This window comes from Eretmochelys imbricata, chromosome 2 (assembly GCF_965152235.1).
Source record: "Eretmochelys imbricata isolate rEreImb1 chromosome 2, rEreImb1.hap1, whole genome shotgun sequence".
In the NCBI taxonomy this organism is placed as follows: domain Eukaryota; kingdom Metazoa; phylum Chordata; order Testudines; family Cheloniidae; genus Eretmochelys; species Eretmochelys imbricata.
The window spans coordinates 10,482,848-10,496,266 of record NC_135573.1 but is presented as its reverse complement, the minus strand read 5'-3'; the positions used below and the strand labels follow the sequence as shown (position 1 = coordinate 10,496,266).

At 41.2% G+C, this 13,419-nt stretch overlaps 1 protein-coding gene across 3 annotated transcripts in view; it reads right to left on the bottom strand.

Moving 5' to 3' along the window:
- TRAPPC9 (trafficking protein particle complex subunit 9) overlaps window positions 1-13,419 on the bottom strand; it is an 816,338-nt gene that overhangs the window by 694,594 nt on the left and 108,325 nt on the right. The window lies entirely within an intron of this gene.

Below are 13,419 nucleotides of genomic sequence, written 5' to 3'. Positions count from 1 at the left end.
TTTATTTTTCAGACCTTACTTTCCACAGCCCAATTATTCTATCTGCCCAAAATCTCCTCAGGCAAAACATAAAACTTGGCTCAACCTAATTTGGACCACAGCCATCTGTTCTTCAACTGCTATACATTTTGTAATAAAGTCAATTTATCTTCCCCATCCCCCAATTTTATCCAGTTTAGCAGATGTCTTGGTTGTCATCTTGTGCAAATTAGTCCCAGTGATCTGACATCAGGTCAAGATTCTCCAATATTCCTCCTGCAAAGCTTCCAAAGCTAGGAAAAGCAGTTCCTTCCTATCAGTCTTCTAACATCCTTCCACAGCAGCTCCAAGTGCAGCCATTGAAAAAACCTTATTACATCTACTCATCTACATTTTTGCCATAGACATGTTCTGGAAGGGTCGTGCTTGAAGGGGCAATCCACTCCTCTTTACTACTTAGCTGAATATTGTCAGCAAATCATTCAGATTAAGTAAATTTACTCACAATATTGGTTCCAAAAGCCTCAATCCTTAAATTTGGGACTCTATAATCCTTTCAAAAATGTTTGTTTTAAGATTTGTTTTCCACTGAGTTTTGAAACATTTTATTTTCTCCCCATGTCCACTGGTGAGTGATATTTTCATTAATACCCTTACTTATATAATTTCATAGTATGATTCAATTATAATACACATGGTTGGAAGTTCTTGGGGAGGGGAATTCACAGGAAATGGTCCTCTCTGGGTAAGTACCGCAGTACATAAAATCCATACAAATAGATCATTTTGTTCCAAAGAGAATAAAGCAGTCTTATTATTTCCTTAAACAACTCTAAATGCTTTAGGGAAATTAAAACTCAAATTTCATTTAGAACAACCTTTTTGCTACTTTAACTCACTTTACAGATAGTAAAAACAACGAGGAGTCCTTGTGGCACCTTAGAGACTAACAAATTTATTTAGGTATAAGTTTTCATGGGGTATAACCCACTTCATAACCCAGATGCATAGAGTGGATAGTGTGTATAGAACAATGCTAGTCCCCTTCAGAAACCATCTGCTTCTACTACATGACCCTGCAGGGAAACCATAATTATGAATGTGTGACATCACGATTTCCATGAGAAAAAACTGGTCTTATAAAAGACAGAATAATTTCATTACAGTCTCAGCTAGAAAGAAAAGCTGGATTATGAGAAATAATTTTTTTAACCAAAAACTCTACAAAATCAGCAAAGGAAACACAAACAGTCTTTTACATAAGCATTTCTTTTCTTTCAAGTTTTCCCTGATGTAGAAGTCCTGTTTTAAGTATATCTGATAAATGAAAAACTGTTATTTACTGTAACTATGCCTCTTCGAGAGGTGATGCAGACATGTATGTCACTTAGGCACACACCAGAGCCAGAGAATTTTGCCTACCAGTACCCACAGAAGGGCAGTGCTCATGCCTCGTGGCCATAGCCCCTCCCCGGGCTATATGCGGCAGCATCACCCTGGCCTCCCTCAGTTACTTCGCACTGAAAACCCAGAGATTACACTCCAGTGCAGAGGGGATGGAGGATGGATCGTGGAATATATTCACACGTCAAAGAACCACAGTTACAGCAAATAACTTCCTTCTTTGAGGGGATGTAGCAGTCTGTTCCACTTAGGTGATTCACAAGCAGTGCCCACCACATGAGGCGGGGCTCGGAGTCTACTAGACAAGGACTGCAGGACCGCCCCTAACAAAACTTGCATCCGCCCCGAATGATGTGATAACGGAATAATGGTTTATAAATGTATATATAAAATGACCACATCGCCCAGTTTCAAACTAAGGGTGGGGAGGAAGGAACAGAGGGCTGGAGGGCTAAGAAGGTGCTGGAGTTAAGCAAGTTTGCAGATGACACTAAGCTGGAGGGAGGTAGAGGTAGATACAATGGAGGGTAGGGCTAGGGTCCAGGTCCAGGGTGACCTAGACGAATTGGAGCATTGGGCCAAAAGAAATCTGATGAGGTTCAACAAGGACAAGTGCAGAGTCCTGCACTTAGGAAGGAAGAATCCCATGCACCGCAACAGGCTGGGGACCGACTGGCTAAGCGTCAGTTCTGCAGAAAAGGACCTGGGGATTACAATGTATGAGCAACTGGATATAAGTCAGCAGTGTGCCCTGGTTGCCAAGACGACCAATGGCATATTGGGCTGTATTAGTGGGAGCATTGCCAGCAGATCGAGGGAAGTGATTATTCCCCTCTATTCGGCACTGGTGAGGCCACACCTGGAGTATTGTGTTCAGTTTTGGTCCCCCCACTACAGAAGGGATGTGGACAAATTGAAGAGAGTCCAGCGGAGGGCAATGAAAATGATTAGGGGGCTGGGGCACATGACTTATGAGGAGAGGCTGAGGGAACTGGGGTTATTTAGTCTGCAGAAGAGAAGAGTGAGAGGACAGCAGCCTTCGATGCCTGAAAGGTTCCAAAGAGGAGGGAGCTAGGCTGTTCTCAGTGATGGCAGACAACAGAAAAAGAAGCAATGGTCTCAAGTTTCAGTGGGGGAGGTCTAGGTTGGATATTAAGAAACACTATTTCACTAGGAGGATGGTGAAGCACTGGAATGGGTTACCTAGGGAGGTGGTGGAATCTCCATCCTTAGAAGTTTTTAAGGCCCAGCTTGACAAGGCCCTGGCTGGGATGATTTAGTTGGTGTTGGTCCTGCATTGAGCAGGGGATTGGACTAGATGACCTCCTGAGGTCTCTTCCAACCCTAATATTCTATGATTCAAATAATAATAATGTGTATGCATGCACACATACGAAGCATATATATAATGGTGGATCCTCAAAAAAGACAAAATACAGTTGGTTTGTTGCATTAGTAAAAGTTTTGGAACCACTAGTTGAGAGCATAGCAGAAGCCGTAACTTGTATCATTTACTTAATCTTTTCTGGCCAATGGTCAGCATGGGCTGTAATGAGCTGTGTTCGGATAGCAGCTATCCATCAGAAAACAGGTTAATTGTGACACTGAGCCACCATGAGGGAGCAAGTAAGGGGGGAATTCCAGAAGATTCTCCTAAAAACAAAAGGCTAACTTATTTTCAGTCTCTTTGAGGCATCTATCTCATGGTCATCCTTACAGTCTTTAAATGCTAACTATAAGAACAAATTGTGGTGCATAACTCTGCATGCGTGCATCTCATTTTATATTCCTGACACTTTCACAGCCCCTACGTTTACAAAGCCTTTGAATCCTGCTCCCAGTTTTACCACCTTTGTAAAACACTAAAAAGAAGAGCCAAGTTTAAAATTAAAGTTATTATGACCTCTAAAATATAACCACTAGAGCTCTCGATAAATAACAGTTAACTCACGTGATTAACTCAAAAAAATTGATTGCAATTAATCCCACTGTTAAACAGAATACCAATTGAAATTTATTAAATATTTTTGGATGTTTTTCTACATTTTCAAATATATCGATTTCAATTATAACACAGAATACATAGTGTAAAGTGCTCACTTTATGTTATTTTTATTACAAATATTTATACTGTAAAAACGATAAAAAAGAAATAGTATTTTTCAATTAACCTCATACAAACAAGTACTGTAGTCCAACCTCTATCATGAAAGTGCAATTTACAAATGTAGGGGTTTTTTGTTATATAACTGCACTCAAAAACAAAACAATGTAAAACTTTAGAGCTACAACTCCACTCAATCCTACTTCTTGTTCAGCCAATCACTAAGGGAAACAAGTTTGTTTACATTTACGGGAGATAATGTTGCCCACTTCTTAATTACAATGTCACCTGAAAGTGAGAACAGGTGTTCACACGGCACTGCTGTAGCTGACGTTGCAAGGCATTTACGTGCCAGATGCACTAAAGATTCATATGCCTCTTCATGCTTTGGCCATCATTCCAGAGGACGTATTTCCATGATGATGACGCTCGTTAAAAAAATAATGCATGAATTAAATTTGTGACTGAACTCCTTGGGGGAGAATTGTACGTCTCCTGCTCTGTTTTACCCACATTCTGCCATATATTTCATGTTATAGCAGTCTTGGGTGATGACCCAGCACATGCTGTTCGTTTTTAAAACCCTTTCACTGCAAATTTGACAAAATGCAAAGACGACACCAATGTGAAATTTCTAAAGATAGATACAGCACTCGACTGAAGATTTAAGAATCTGAAGTGCATTCCAAAATCTGAGAAGGATGAGGTGTGGAGCATGCTTTCAGAAGTCTTAAAAGAGCGACACTCAGATGCGGGAACTACAGAACCCGAACCACCAAAGAAGAAAAATCAACCTTCTGCTGGTGGCATCTGACTCTGACGATGAAAATGAACATGCGTCGGTCCACACTGCTTTGGATCGTTATTGAGCAGAACCCATCAGCAGCATGGACGCATGTCCTCTGGAATGGTGGTTGAAGCATTAAGGGAAATATGAATCTTTAGCACATCTGGCATGTAAATATCTTGCGACGCCGGCTACAACAGTGCCATGCCAACGCCTGTTCTCACTTTCAGGTGACATTGTAAACAAGAAGCAGGCAGCATTATCTTCTACAAACGTAAACAAACTTTTCTGTCTGAGTGACGGCTGAACAAGTAGGAGGACAGAGTGGACTTGTAGGCTCTAAAGTTTTACATTGTTTTGTTTTTGAATGCAGGCACTTTTTGGACATAATTCTACATTTGTAAGTTCAACTTTCATGGTAAAGAGATTGCACTACAGTACGGTATTAGGTGAATTGGAAAATAGTATTTTTTTTTACAGTGCAAATACTTGTAATCAAAAATATAAAGTGAGCACTGTACACTCTGTATTCTGTGTTGTAAACTAAATCAATATATTTGAAAATGTAGAAAACATCCAAAAATATTTAAATAAATGGTATTCTATTATTAACAGCATGATTAATTTTTTTATCACGTGATTAATGACATGATTAATTTTTTTAATCGCTTGACAGCCCTAATAACCACCTTGTTGGAGACCCCAGGGCATGGCCACTAGTTAAGTCGAGGAGATGGGAGGCCATAAGAGTCGAGGAGGTCTTCCTGCTGAAGGCCTAAGGGCTTCTTCTTAACCCCCCTTAATAGAATTCAGGCCTGGCTGGTTTGAGTAAGCTCTTTTGCTCTTAAAACAATGTTGCAGCCGCAGATAATGCCTTATAGTGTAAGGTTTGCTGACTCCAAGTTAAAGATAATAGGAGAGAAACAACTACAAGGCCAGACAGAATGTGCTGGTTATTTAAGTTGCTAGGAATGCTTGTTAGAGGTTGCAGGAAATAAACATTGTTGTAACCCATATAAGGAAGGCAGAGTATTTGTGCAAAGTTTTAATTGGCTGATGTATAGTGCAGTAGCATTAAGGAATATAAAAGTGTGTGTAATGACCTGCTCTGGTGTGCAGGATTTGAGATTCTATTCTCCCTGTACCTTGTTTGCAGCTGCAAATAAACTTTTCTGCTTCTCCACCCCATTGTGATTATTGAGTGAAGCACACCGGGTAACAAACCCCTGCTGTTGTTTTGCCTTTCGGCACTGGGTGCCGGCAACAACCTAAATAAAATGTGACAGGTGAAAAATTGCTAAAATTAAATGGGAATACTAAATTATTTGCCGTAAGAGGAACAACAGACTGTTTAACTATAGAGCAGTACAGGAAAGAGCTTAGTTTTAGGGGTTTTTTTTGTTTTTATAGAAAGCTTATCTCAAAATGACCTGAAGAACTCTGTAAGTTCTAAAGCATGTCTCTTTCACCAACAGAAGTCGGTCCAATAAAAGATATTACCTCACCCACGTTGTCTCTATCTCAATTTGTCACATGGTATCCAAAATTACACTGTGTTGATAAAAATCAAACTAGCAATCGTTGCAACATATTTCTGTTATAATGCAGTGGTTGTGCAGCCTCATTCTAAGACTCTTAATTCTTAAACATTATCTGAATCTAATAACCTTTCCACAGAATTACCATTAGTTACGAAGGGAGAAGCAAAATAAGCATGAGGAAGAGACTGTCACAGTGTAACAGATAAGCAGCTTCAAGTGTATCATCATACATCAGGCACTGCCACCATTACGTGTCATTAATTGGTGCAACTTTGGAGTGTTTAAGTACAAAGACCATAGGAAAAGGGTAAAAGATTTCTCAGTCAAAGAAAACAACTAAAATAAACCTTACTGTGCATAAGAGTTCCAACACTAAGGCTGAAGCCAAGATGCTTAACGTTAAATCTAAATCAACACAGATAAGCATCACAATACGACATATCTAGCATGTATAAATGACAAGTTTGATATTTTGCTACTTGCCATTAGTAGAACTCAATATTTGTCCAACATTGCCCTCTAGTGCTTAGAAATCTTTAGATTAACATTGACAAATAAAGAAGCCTGAATCAGGGTCAATATCATTTACTTGAAAACACTGTAAATGTTTTACAAGTAAATGATACTGTGGGGGGAAGGGAAGCGGTAGTTGGGAGATGTTTTTCCCCTTGGAAAATCTTGTGCTGTGCTTTTTACAGCAGTAATAATACTGAACTGAATAATACTGAATAAGTTCTCATTCTTATAATGTCTAAGTACTCAGAAAACTTTACGCCCTTCCATAAATAACTCATGTATTCCAGGCCTGCTCTAGATAAGGTATTACCACTATATTAAGTACCATTTGATTGTAATACTGATAGCAAATAACGTATGCGTCCACTTTTTTCCACAGCCTAACTCTTCCCAAAAAAAAGGTTTTGGCAAGAAACAGAACAGGTTGGGATGTGATTTTTGTTTGTTTTTATACGAGAAGCATTATGTAGATCAGGGGTGGGCAAACTATGGCCCGGGGGCCGCACAGAATCATAGAATAACTGAGTTGGAAGGGACCTCTGGAGGCCATCTAGTCCAAGCCCCTGCCCAGAGCAGGACCAATCCCAACCAAATCATCCCAGCCAGGGCTTTGTCAAGCCTGACCTTAAAAACTTCTAAGGAAGGGGATTCCACCACCTCTCTAGGTAACGCATTCCAGTGTTTCACCACCCTCCTAGTGAAAAAGTTTTTCCTAATATCCAACCTAAACCTCCCCCACTGCAACTTGAGACCATTATTCCTTGTCCTGTCATCTGCTATCACCGAGAATAGTCTAGATCCATCCTCTTTGGATCCACCTTTCAGGTAGTTAAAAGCGGCTATCAAATCCCCCCTCATTCGTCTCTTCCACAGACTAAACAATCCCAATTCCCTCAGCCTCTCCTCATAACTCATGTGTTCCAGTCCCCTCATCATTTTTGTTGCCCTCCGCTGGACTCTTTCCAATTTTTCCACATCCTTCTTGTAGTGTGGGGCCCAAAACTGGACACAGTACTCCAGATGAGGCCTCACCAATGTCAAATAGAGGGAAACGATCACGTCCCTCAATCTGCTGGCAATTCCCCTACTTATATAGCCCAAAATGCCATTCGCCATCTTGGCAACAAGGGCACACTGTTGACTCATAGCCAGCTTCTCGTCCACTGTCACCCCTAGGTCCTTCTCTGCAGAACTGCTGCCTAGCCATTCGGTCCCTAGTCTGTAGCGGTGCATTGGATTCTTCCGTCCTAAGTGCAGGACTCTGCACTTGTCCTTCTTGAATCTCATCAGATTTCTTTTGGCCCAATCCTCCAATTTGTCTAGGTCCCTCTGTATCCTATCCCTACCCTCCAGCATATCTACCACTCCTCCCAGTTTAGTGTCATCCGCAAATTTGCTGAGGGTGCAATCCACACCATCCTCCAGATCATTTATGAAGATATTGAACAAAACCGGCCCCAGGACTGACCCTTGGGGCACTCTGCTAGATACCGGCTGCCAACTAGATATGGAGCCATCCGGCATCCGGCCCTCCGAACGTTTTAATCCGGTCCTCAAGCTCCAGCAGGGAAGTGGAGTCCGGGACTTGTCCTGCTCCGGTGCTCCAGCTGGGGAGTGGAGTCAGGGGCTTGCCCCACTCCATGCAGCTCCCGGAAGAAGCAGCAGCATTTCCCTCATCCAGCTCCTACACACAGGGGCAGCCAGTGGGCTCCGCATGCTGCCCCCTTCCCAAGCGCTGCCCCCACAGCTCCCATTGGCCGGGAACCAGAGCCAATGGGAGCTACAGTGGCGGAGCCTGCGGACAGGGCAGTGTGCAGAGCCCACTGGCTGCCCCTACATGTAGAAGCCAGAGAGGGGACATGCTGCTGCTTCTGGGAGCTGCGTGACGTAAGCGCCGCCAAAGCCTGCAGCCCTGCTCCCCTCCCATGCCCCAACCCCCTGCTCCCTCCCACCCTCCAAACTCCCCAGTCCCAGACCGGAGCACCCTCCTGCACCCCCACCCCCACCCCTTCAGCCAGAGGCCTCATCCCACCCCCTGCCCCAGCCCGCAGCCCCAGCCCGCACCCTGAACTCCTTACTTCTGGCCACACTCCAGAGCCCACACCCCCAGCCGGAGCCCACACCTCAACCCCCAATGTTGTGAGCATTCATGGCCCTCTATACAATTTCCATACCCAGACGTGTGGGCCAAAAAGTTTGCCTACCCTGATGTAGATGTGTTATTTTTTTAAAAAAGTAATACAGGGCAAACTAGACTGTCTTGTTTGCAAATACCCTGTATGTCTCCTCATTCTACATCTCTTCCTTTAGAGGGACACTGGAAACGATGTTTTTAGTTGATAAAAAATTGTTTGCTGATTCAACACACTTTCAGTAATATACCCTGAATTTTTCCTGAGCGCTCTTCTTTATTTAAAAAAAAAGAAACCACACTAAGGGTTTTTGATCCCCTGCTGAGTTTATAAAGGCTATTTTGAGCAGTCAAAATTTTGAAAGCACCAAACATAGTAAGACCTACACCTATCTTTTCCCTTTGTTCTTTTTGTACATATTGGCCTACTACACCTCATCAATGTAGCTGTTACTGTTAAAAACCCTCTCACAGAGGCTGGGGGAAAAAAATGCATAGATGTGTACTCCCCCAAGAGCAGTGTGTGAAATAGATGCAACCGATCATCATCAAACTGTGAAACTGACCACAACGTGCTGTTAACACAAAGTCGACAAAAAGAAAAGCCACAATAACTGTAGAGGTTATTTTTAACAATAGTGCATAAAAAGCTTTTGGATGGAAATGTGATTTCCAAATTTACAGTAGATTCATAACCATTAAATTCTTGTCCATTAAATAAATAAACCACATTCTATGCCAGTTACAAGAGAGTGAAATATGAGGACTGATTCTAAAATGTATGCTGCTGAATGGTCTGAATTAGCCATTTTTAAAGTTACTTAAATTATATTAATATATATTTCTCAAACTATTTTCTAGCCATACATGTACTGTTTTCCAACATTCAATCATTAAAAATAGTTTATATCAAATGTTTCTTTGTATTTGTTAGTCTTCTTAGAACTAAGCACTTTCCAGGACAAGTTCTGTATGTCTGACTGATCAGCTCAAGTAAACAAGAGTATTTTCAATCCATTAATCTTGTAACTATCACCATGAAGAGAAGAAAATTACATTTATCCAGTAAGATTCCAGAATTTTCCGAGCCTCTCATATAAACATGCATTTGTCTTCAATGTGAAAACTAATAAATATCAAAAAGAAAAGGCGTACTTGTGGCACCTTAGAGACTAACCAATTTATTTGAGCATAAGCTTTCGTGAGCTACAGCTCACTTCATCGGATGCATACTGTGGAAACTGCAGAAGACATTATATACACAGAGACCATGAAACAATACCTTCTTCCACCCCACTCTCCTGCTGGTAATAGCTTATCCAAAGTGACCACTCTCCTTACAATGTGTATGAAAATCAAGGTGGGCCATTTCCAGCACAAATCCAGGTTCTCTCACCCTCCGCCCCCCACACACAAACTCACTCTCCTGCTGGTAATAGCCCATCCAAAGCGACCACTCTCCCTACAATGTGCATGATAATCAAGGTGGGCCATTTCCAGCACAAATCCAAGTTTAAAAAACTTCAAATCCAGACTCCAGCGAGAAACTGCTGAATTGGAATTCATTTGCAAATTGGATACTATTAATTTAGGCTTAAATAGAGACTGGGAGTGGCTAAGTCATTATGCAAGGTAGCCTATTTCCCCTTGTTTTTTCCAACACACACCCCCCACCCCCCACGTTCTGGTTAAACTTGGATTTGTGCTGGAAATGGCCCACCTTGATTATCATGCACATTGTAGGGAGAGTGGTCACTTTGGATGAACTATTACCAGCAGGAGAGTGAGTTTGTGTGTGTGGTTTTTGGAAAAAGGGGCGGGGGGGGAGAGTGAGAAAACCTGGATTTGTGCTGGAAATGGCCCAACTTGATTATCATACACATTGTAATAAGAGTGATCACTTTAGATAAGCTATTACCAGCAGGAGAGTGGGGTGGGAGGAGGTATTGTTTCATGGTCTCTGTGCATATAAATGTCTTCTGCAGTTTCCACAGTATGCATCCAATGAAGTGAGCTGTAGCTCACGAAAGCTTATGCTCAAATAAATTGGTTAGTCTCTAAGGTGCCACAAGTACTCCTTTTCTTTTTGCGAATACAGACTAACACGGCTGTTACTCTGAAACCAATAAATATCAAAGAAAACAATAAAGATGCTACACTCTTCGGAAACTTAGCTTCCCGAGTGTTTCTCCAAACTATTCTAATATTAGGCCTCAACAGAGTTCAACAACAGAAACATCTTTTAAAACACCAGATTTTGCAGAACGCTGTGCCAAATAAGATTTACAAAGGCCTGTGGTAGCATTTTGCAACATTGAGGCAGAGGAGGGTTTGGCAACTGCAGCAGGGGTAGGAACTAGGATGCTTATCATCGCTGGACAAGTTTTGACAGAATCTGAGTTTCTTGAGACTAAGCAAAGTATACACCTAGAATTTCAATTGTGCATCCAGGACACTGACATTCATTCCTAAATTGGCCCCAGTACCCAGGTTAATGAAACAATTTTTACTCTTCAACATAATCTGAGTGGATATCATGAAGGCTGGTTTGCTTTTTTTAGTTTGTTCCTGTTTCAGTTTGTGTATGTTTGTCCGTACTATCTTTTGTAAGAACTTGTCTTGCTATGGCTGGCCCTAGGTACCCGATAAGTGTTCTGACATCACCTTCTCTGATCAAGCCTATGATTTCCCCTGCCTTCTGGCTCACAATACAAACTTGTTTTACCTAATCCACCTCTGCATTCTAGTGACAAGTATCGCAATTCACCTTCCTATTGACAAAACCTCTCACTAAATTAGAATTTGCACAATGTGGAGACAAGGAAAAGACCAGAACTTAGAGGTGATACAGAACAAGATTTAGACATGACCTGGAAGTGTGGGGAAAGAGGAGAGGGGCCCAGATTGTGTGGCTGAGTGACAGAAGATAGCATTGCTGTCAGCAGGAACAGAAAAGGTGGGAAGCAAAGAGGTCTTGGGAGTTCTAAGCAGTTCAAATTTCATAGATTTCTTAAGCCAGAAGAACCATTATGACCACCTGGTCTGACCTCCTGAATAACACAAGCCATAGAACCTTACCAGTTAATTTCTGTTTCAAGCCCATATAGCTTCCGTTTGAGCTATAGCATCTCTTTTACAAATATATGCAAACTTAAGTGATTGAGAATCCACTATATTCCTAGGTATGTAGTCCTAATGTTTAATTACCCTCCCTGTTAAAAACCCATGCCTTATTTCTAGTCTGAATTTATCTAGCTTCTAGACTTTCAGACATATTAAGCTGAAAGCAAAAACATCCTCGAGGATATGTTAGAGAAACAGACAAAGATGCAAGATTGGATGGATGGAATCAGATCAGGAGTGGAGGTACATTTATGTATTATCAGATTAAAGGTGGCAGGGATAAGGGAAAGGGTGTAGGAGCAAAAAGAGCAGGCAAAAGACAAAGCCCGGTAGGATCCCAAGTTCTAGGCTGTTGGGAAATGAGGAACAGAAGGATTCAAAAGAATATGTGAAGACGGCAGAGGAGAGAGTGTGGGAAAGGAGAAGAGGAGAAATCATGCACACTGATGGATTGAAGAATAATGGAAGGGAAACAGGTGGGCAGTACTGAAGGAGATAAAGTGATTGTCACAAAGAGGGAAAGGCAAATGAAAAGTCATAGAACAAGTAGCATTTAGTGAAAACAAGGTTGAATGAGTGGCCCTTTTGATAAGTCGATGTGTTGATTGAGAGTTTAAGGTCAAAGAAGGAGGGAGGCTAAGCAACAGACAGCACATCAATACTGCAGTTGGCCAGGATGAAGGTGAGAGAATGTGACTGTTATGAGAAGGAGAATCAGGTGTCAAATCAGACTAAAATGGATGGTAAGGAGTCAGGTGAACTGTAGATGACCACCAAAAAAATCAATATACATTATTAAGCCGAAAAGCATAAAATTTATATTAAACCATAAACTTTTAGTTGATCAAATGGCAAGACCAAGGAATTTATATTTGATTCTTGTCATAATATGCAAACTTTTTGTTCACAAAAATGCACGTACAATACCAGAGCACATTTGAGCAAATGAATCAAAAATTTATTTTGTACTGATAAGACCACAGAAATTCACAACAGCATCCCTCAATGAAGCACTATATATATTTTTTTAGAACACTGACTAGGGAATTAAAAATAACTGAAGTCATGAACTTATATGATTTGAATGTCTGCTTTCCTCAGGGATGACAATAAAAATGAAACCCAAAAGGACTTCAACAAATAATGAATTTTTATGATGTGTAGCCAAAGATTTTAGTTTATTGCTCGTTTATTTTGTGATTACGATTAACTAACATATGTCATGTCATATATAATCGTATGTTAAACAGACTTAAGTTGTAGGATTATAGAAGTATAAAATTGATCAGTAGGTAATATCAGTTTGTCAAGTGGAGTCCTTGAGATCTCAGATGAATTTTTTAAATACAGTAACTCCCCACTTAACATCGTCCCAGTTAACATGGTCTCGTTAATAGGTCGCTGATCTATTAGAGAACATACTCCTTTAAAGTCCTGCAATGTTCCCTTATAACGCTGTTTGGCTCCCCCTGCCCAGTGCTCCTGCCCGAGAGTGCCGGGCAAGCGGGCAGAACGGGACAAGCTCCTGCACCCCGACCCCGCTCCGCCACTGCCTCAACCAAGCTTCATAATCATCATTGGTCAGTACAGTATTCGTTTGTTTAAAATTTAAAACGTATACTATATATGTATATAACTTCTTTTGTCTGGAGAAAAAAAATCTCCCTGGAACCTAAACCCCTCTATTTACATTAATTCTTATAGGGAAACTGGATTGGAGTAACACTGCATTTTTCAAGAACATAACTAGGACGTTAAGTGAGGAGTTACTGTAGTCCCTCCTCCTCTTCACCATCTATGGCTTCTTCCCATATGTTCCTCCCACTCTCAATCT